Below are 6,000 nucleotides of genomic sequence, written 5' to 3' on the forward strand. Positions count from 1 at the left end.
CATTATAAAAATCCTAGAAGAAAATCTAGTACCATTCAGGACATAGGCATGGGCAAACACTTCATGATGAAAACACCAAAAGCAATTGTAACAAAAGCTAAAATTGACAAATGGGATCTAATTAAACTAAAGAAGTTCTGCACAGCAAAAGAAACTAGCATCAGCATAAACAGGCAACCTACAGAATGGGAGAAAAAATTTGCAATCTACCCATGTGAAAAAGGGCTAATATCCAGAATCTACAAGGATTTTTAAACAAATTTACGAGAAAAAAACACCCCACAGAAAGTGGGCAAAGGATATGAACACTTCTCAAAAGAAGACATTTATGCAGTCAATAAACATACAAAAAAACCCTCATCATCACTGATCATTAGAGAAATGCAAATCAAAACTACAATGAGATACCATCTCATGCCAGTCAGAATGGTGATTATTAAAAAGTCAAGGAACAATAAATGCTGGTGAGGCTGTGGAGGAATAGGAATGCTTTCACACTGTTGGTGGAAATGTAAATTAGTTCAACCATTGTGGAAGATATTGTGGTGATTCCTCAAGGGTCTAGAACCAGAAATACCATTTGACCCAGCAATCCCATTACTAGGTAATACCCAAAGGAATATAAATCATTCTACTATTAGGACACATGCATATGTATGTTTATTATAGCACTATTTACAATAGCAAAGACGTGGAGCCAACCCAAATGCCCATCAATGATAGACTGGATAAAGAAAATGTGGTACATAAACACCATGTAATACTATGCAGCCATAAAAAAGAATGAATTCATATCCTTTGCAGGGACATGGATGAAGCTGGAAGCCATCATCCTCAGCAAACTAACACAGGAAAAGAAAACCAAACACCACCTGTTCTCACTCATAAGTGGGAGTTGAACAATGAGAACACATGGACACAGGGAGGGGAACATTACACACCAGGGACTGCCAGGGGTAGGGGACAAGGGGAGGGAGAGCATTAAGACAAACACATAATGCATGCAGGGCTTAAAACCTAGATGACTGATTGATAGGTACAGCAAACCACCACGGCATATGTATACCTATGTAAAAAAAGCCCTGCACATTCTGCACATGTACCCCTGCACATGTATCTGCACAAGTAAAATAAAATAAAAAGATTTTTTAAAAATTTCTAAAATATCACCATGTCATCATGCAGCTTCAGAATATATATATATATACACACACACACACAATCACACACTATATATACTATATTACATATAGAGTGTGTATAAATACATATAAATATACATGTTGAGTGTGTGTGTAAATATATATATATATACACGTGCAGCACAAATATACATGATTATAATATGTAGTAAGAATGAGACACTATTACATTATTGCTAATAACAGAGATAATGCTTTTAAATGTCAGTAAAGAGTAATATTGCTCTCTTCAATTAATGGCCCTTTTATTTTGAGGACCAGGCTTTTCTTTTCCGTGATGTTCCTATTTAATATTCTTTTTTCTCTCAAGAAATATTCTTTCTTCCTTTACTGTCCATAATGGACTAAATACTCTCTCCCTGCCATAGACATATATTATCAATGCATGCTATAATTTGACATCCTGAATTACAGACATATGGCATTTGAAGTGTATTTATACTTTATAAAGAGAATAGATGTTACTCAAAACTTTCTACATTACTTATTTCAAAAAACTGTACTTTAAGTCCAAATTTAGACCTATTTAGTAATTTTTAATCCATTTAACTGAAATAATTCTGTGATTTTGTTTTTCTTTAATCAACTGAAAGAATAAATAGGTCATATTCTAGCATGTTCTGAAATATTTAAGACTGATCTCAAAACTAATCTCTAAGATGATTCTCCTTGTGGCATAGAGTTTATGTTTACTTAATTAGTATGTATTTTTGAATCTAACTATTGTAGAAAATGAGCAATCTATTAGAAAATTTGCATTACTTTATTTGCTAATGAACTTTAAAATTTCATTTTTTGAATGAATGACTTAATTTTTAATGTTTCTTTATTTTTTAATATTAGAATTGACATTCTAAATGTATTTTTAAAATTTTTCTTTATTTGTTAAAATCTTAGCATAAATGACTTAAAAATTATCATTTTGTGCCAACATAAAAGTTTTAGTCATTTGCTTTCAAATAGCCAAATTTTTGAGATTGCTAGTAAAAATTATTTGAAAACAAATTTGCAGATAATAAAGATTAGCTAGAACTGTATATGTATGGTATAGCTACCATACAGTTTAATATGCAGCAAAAATGTATGATTGATATTTCTGAACTGTGTAATTTTTCTGCCATTTCCCAACTTATCAAAATGATTTTAGGAACATATCCTTGTGAATAGGTACTAACTGATAATGGAAATAATTTTGTGATGGGCTATAAAGGATATTAATATTGAAGCCATATGTTTATGTTTGGATTTAAAACTTTTAAACCATTATTTGTTAAGTCATTTTGCTTTACCTTGAATAACACAAACTGTTGTTTCAGTTTTTCAGACTAACAAGATCTTATTTATGGCAAGAAATATTTCATTAAGATGTAGTGCTATAATAATGTAAATCTTTTTCACAGTTTCTTTCAATGTGAAATAAAATTTAATTCTGACAAAAAAGGGAAAAAGTGGAATGCTTTCCCCCTAAGACTGAGGACAAGGGAAGGATTTTCACTCAATCCACATTGCACTGGAGGCCCAGCAAGTACAATAAGGTGAGAGAGAAAACAATTTACAGATTAGAAAAGAAGAAACAACTGTCTTTATCCACAGGCAACATGATTGTCTACATAGAGTATTCCAAAGAATCTACAGAAACAATACCAGAAGTTTAGCAATATCAGAGTATATAAGCCAATATGTTGAAATTAAATGTATTTCTATAAGCTAGCAATAAGCAATTGTAAATTACAATTTATAATTTAAAAGAATACTACCATTTACAGTGGCACAAGAATCATTACATATTTAGAGAAAATCTAAATGAAAAATTTTTATGAAGAAAACCACAGAACATTTATCAAGAAATAAAAATAAATAAATAAATAAATGTAGGGAGACAGTTTGTTTATGGAACAGAACACTCAGTATCATTATGGTATGAATTCTCCCCTAATTTACCTGTAAATTTTATACAATTATAATAAAAATATCAGCAGACTTTAAAAAATAGAAATTGATGATTTAATAAATAATTCTAAAGCTTATACAGAAAAGCAAAGGATCTAGAGTAACTAAAACAATTTTGGAAAAGAAGTTAAGGAATCATAACATCTAATTTCAACTTTCTACAAAGCTGCTGCAATCAGGGCAGTATGCTATTGGTGTAAAGATAGACATAATGGTCAACTTACTTTTGACAAGAGTGCCAAAACCCATCCAATGGTGAAAGGATGGTCTTTTCAACAAATGGTGCTGGAAAAACTAAGAGAAAAGGCAAACTGTCTACCTGAGGTAGATTTAGGAAGTTGTTAACTCAACAATCTGAGACTCATCTTCAAGCCTGAGAAGACATATTGGGTGATGGTTTCTAAGTGCCTACTAGTCCCAGGTTATTCTTAGTTATTCTTGTCTCTCTCGTAGCTCAGTGTTTGTTACCTAGTATTACAAATGTTTATTGATTAAAGACAAAACAAGATGAAAATATGTTGATTGATACATAACAGAAAATCAGACCACTGAAAATGAAAACACATCTTTAAGAAGAATCAGTAACAGTGGCAAAGCTCTGGAGAATTTCTAGAGTATTTTCTGCAACTCCGACTGATGGAGAGTTTAAAAAGGGGAATTGAGAAAAAAAATTTCTATCCACCTAGGGAGGAATTATGCTTATCTGACTGTGACAACAAGTAACGACCAAAGCCAGTTTTAAACCCATTCTAATCAATCATGACAATTTCACTTCAGTAAATACACTCTCTAAAATCAGCCAATTAGCAGCAGTTGTTCACTCTGCTCAGTAAAGAAGCTTCTGAAATTTAGTGAGCCATTAATGGTGTTACTTACTTTCACAGTTAAACGTTAAAAAACAATAACAACAAAAAACACCCTAAACTCTCCAGGGTTTTGTTTGTTTGTTTTGTTTTGTTTTTTGTTTTTTTGAGACAGAGTCTTGCTCTGTCACCAGGCTGGAGTGCAGTGGTGGGATCTCAGCTCACTGAAACCTCCGCCTCCCAGGTTCAAGTGATTCTCATGCCTCAACCTCCCAAGTAGCTGGGGTTACAGGCATGTACCACCATGCCCTGCTCATTTTTATATTTTTTGTAGAGACAGGGTTTTACCATGTTGACCAGGCTGGTTTCAAACTCCTGGCCTCAAGTGATCTGCCTACCTTGGCCTCACAAAGTGCTGGAATTATAGGCTTGAGTTGCCGTGTTCAGCCAACATTCCTATTTTTGAAAATCCTTCAGTCCCTGAACTCTGTATTACAAGACCAACTGCATTGCTGAGAGAGACTCTGCTTTACAGGTACAGCTCCAATTTGCTTACAAAGCGATAAATTTAGCTTTTTTATTTCTGACATTAAGAAGTGGCCTCTTCCTCCAACATAATTACAATATTATATCATTTGTCTGGAGTTTGTATTATTGATGGTATTTGTTAATTTTTTTTTTTTCGAGACAGTGTCTCACATTGTCACCCAGGCTGTAGTGCAGTGGTGTGATCTTGGCTCACTGCAATCTCCAACTCCTGGGTTCAAGCAATTCTCCTGCCTTAGCCTCCCAAGTAGCAGGAACTACAGGCATGTGCCACCACACCCAGCTAATGTTTTTGTATTTTTAGTAAAGACGAGGTTTCACCATATTGGCCAGGATGATCTCGATCTCCTGACCTTGTGATCCTCCTGCCTCGGCCTCCCAAAGTACTGGGATTACAGGCATGAGCCACTGTGCTCGGCCATAAATTTTCTTTGAAAACGTGATTTTTGTGATTCTTCATTCCTAGTAAATTTTTTAATTTAAAAATAATTGTCTTATTCTACAAGTATTTATTGAGTACATACTATGAGGAAACATGTTAGACATAAACAAAAATGGTCCCTGCTCTCATGAAATTTACAGTCTAGTGGAGAAGGCCAGACATTGATCAAATAAACATACCAAAATATATAAAATGTGTAACTCTGTCCAACCATGAAAGATTATAAGCTATAGGAACTGAACTACCTGTCCACCATAAATAACCATTTAAGTATGCACAAAATATATTGAACATTTAGATGTGGTGCAAAAGGTAGCACAGAACTGTGATCCCCAAAGGAAAGAAAACAAATAAATTCAGTCCTGTGAGTGTCCCAGTTTACTTCCTGGAGAAAGTTTCCAGGCATCAGTCCAGGTAGGGCAAAAGCAAACAGAGCCCCACTGAGTTGAGGAGATGGAGATTAGTACTCTGGGAGGTAGAGGTGGCTAGAATTTACAGGCAAAGTACAGGAAATAAAGTTGCCGAACAGAGCGAGAATGATGCCTCAGTGACCTGTGGGATCAGTCTAAGATGCATGTAATTGAAGTCAGAGAAAAAAGGGAGACATAAAATATTTGAAGAAATGATGGCCAAAGGTTTTCTGAATTTGGTAAAAACTATAAGCCCACAGAACCAGGGGACTCAACAAATCTGCAATAGAATAAACTTTGTAAAACCATACCAAAATATATTATGATCAATTGCTCACACACTCTTATAAAGTCTTAAAAACAGCTATTGGGGAAAAGATGCATTATACACAGATAAGGATTACAGCAGACTTCTTTTCCAAAACTACATAACCCAGAAGCAATGGAACATCTTTAAAATGCTGAAAGAAAACACTGTCAACCCTAAATGTTCCATGGTGAGCAGGTCTATGCAAACTTACCCCCAAAGCCCAGGAAGCTGAGAGGTGAAAGAAGGAGGCTGACAAATCTGCCTTCTCAGAAAGAAACATTTAAGAGGGGCTTACAAACAGAAGTGATAGCCTTTGGCAGCCATGAGAAGGGATAGT

The sequence above is a fragment of the Sapajus apella genome, unplaced genomic scaffold (assembly GCF_009761245.1).
Source record: "Sapajus apella isolate SASKATOON/1434 unplaced genomic scaffold, GSC_monkey_1.0 scaffold52, whole genome shotgun sequence".
NCBI lineage: Eukaryota > Metazoa > Chordata > Mammalia > Primates > Cebidae > Sapajus > Sapajus apella.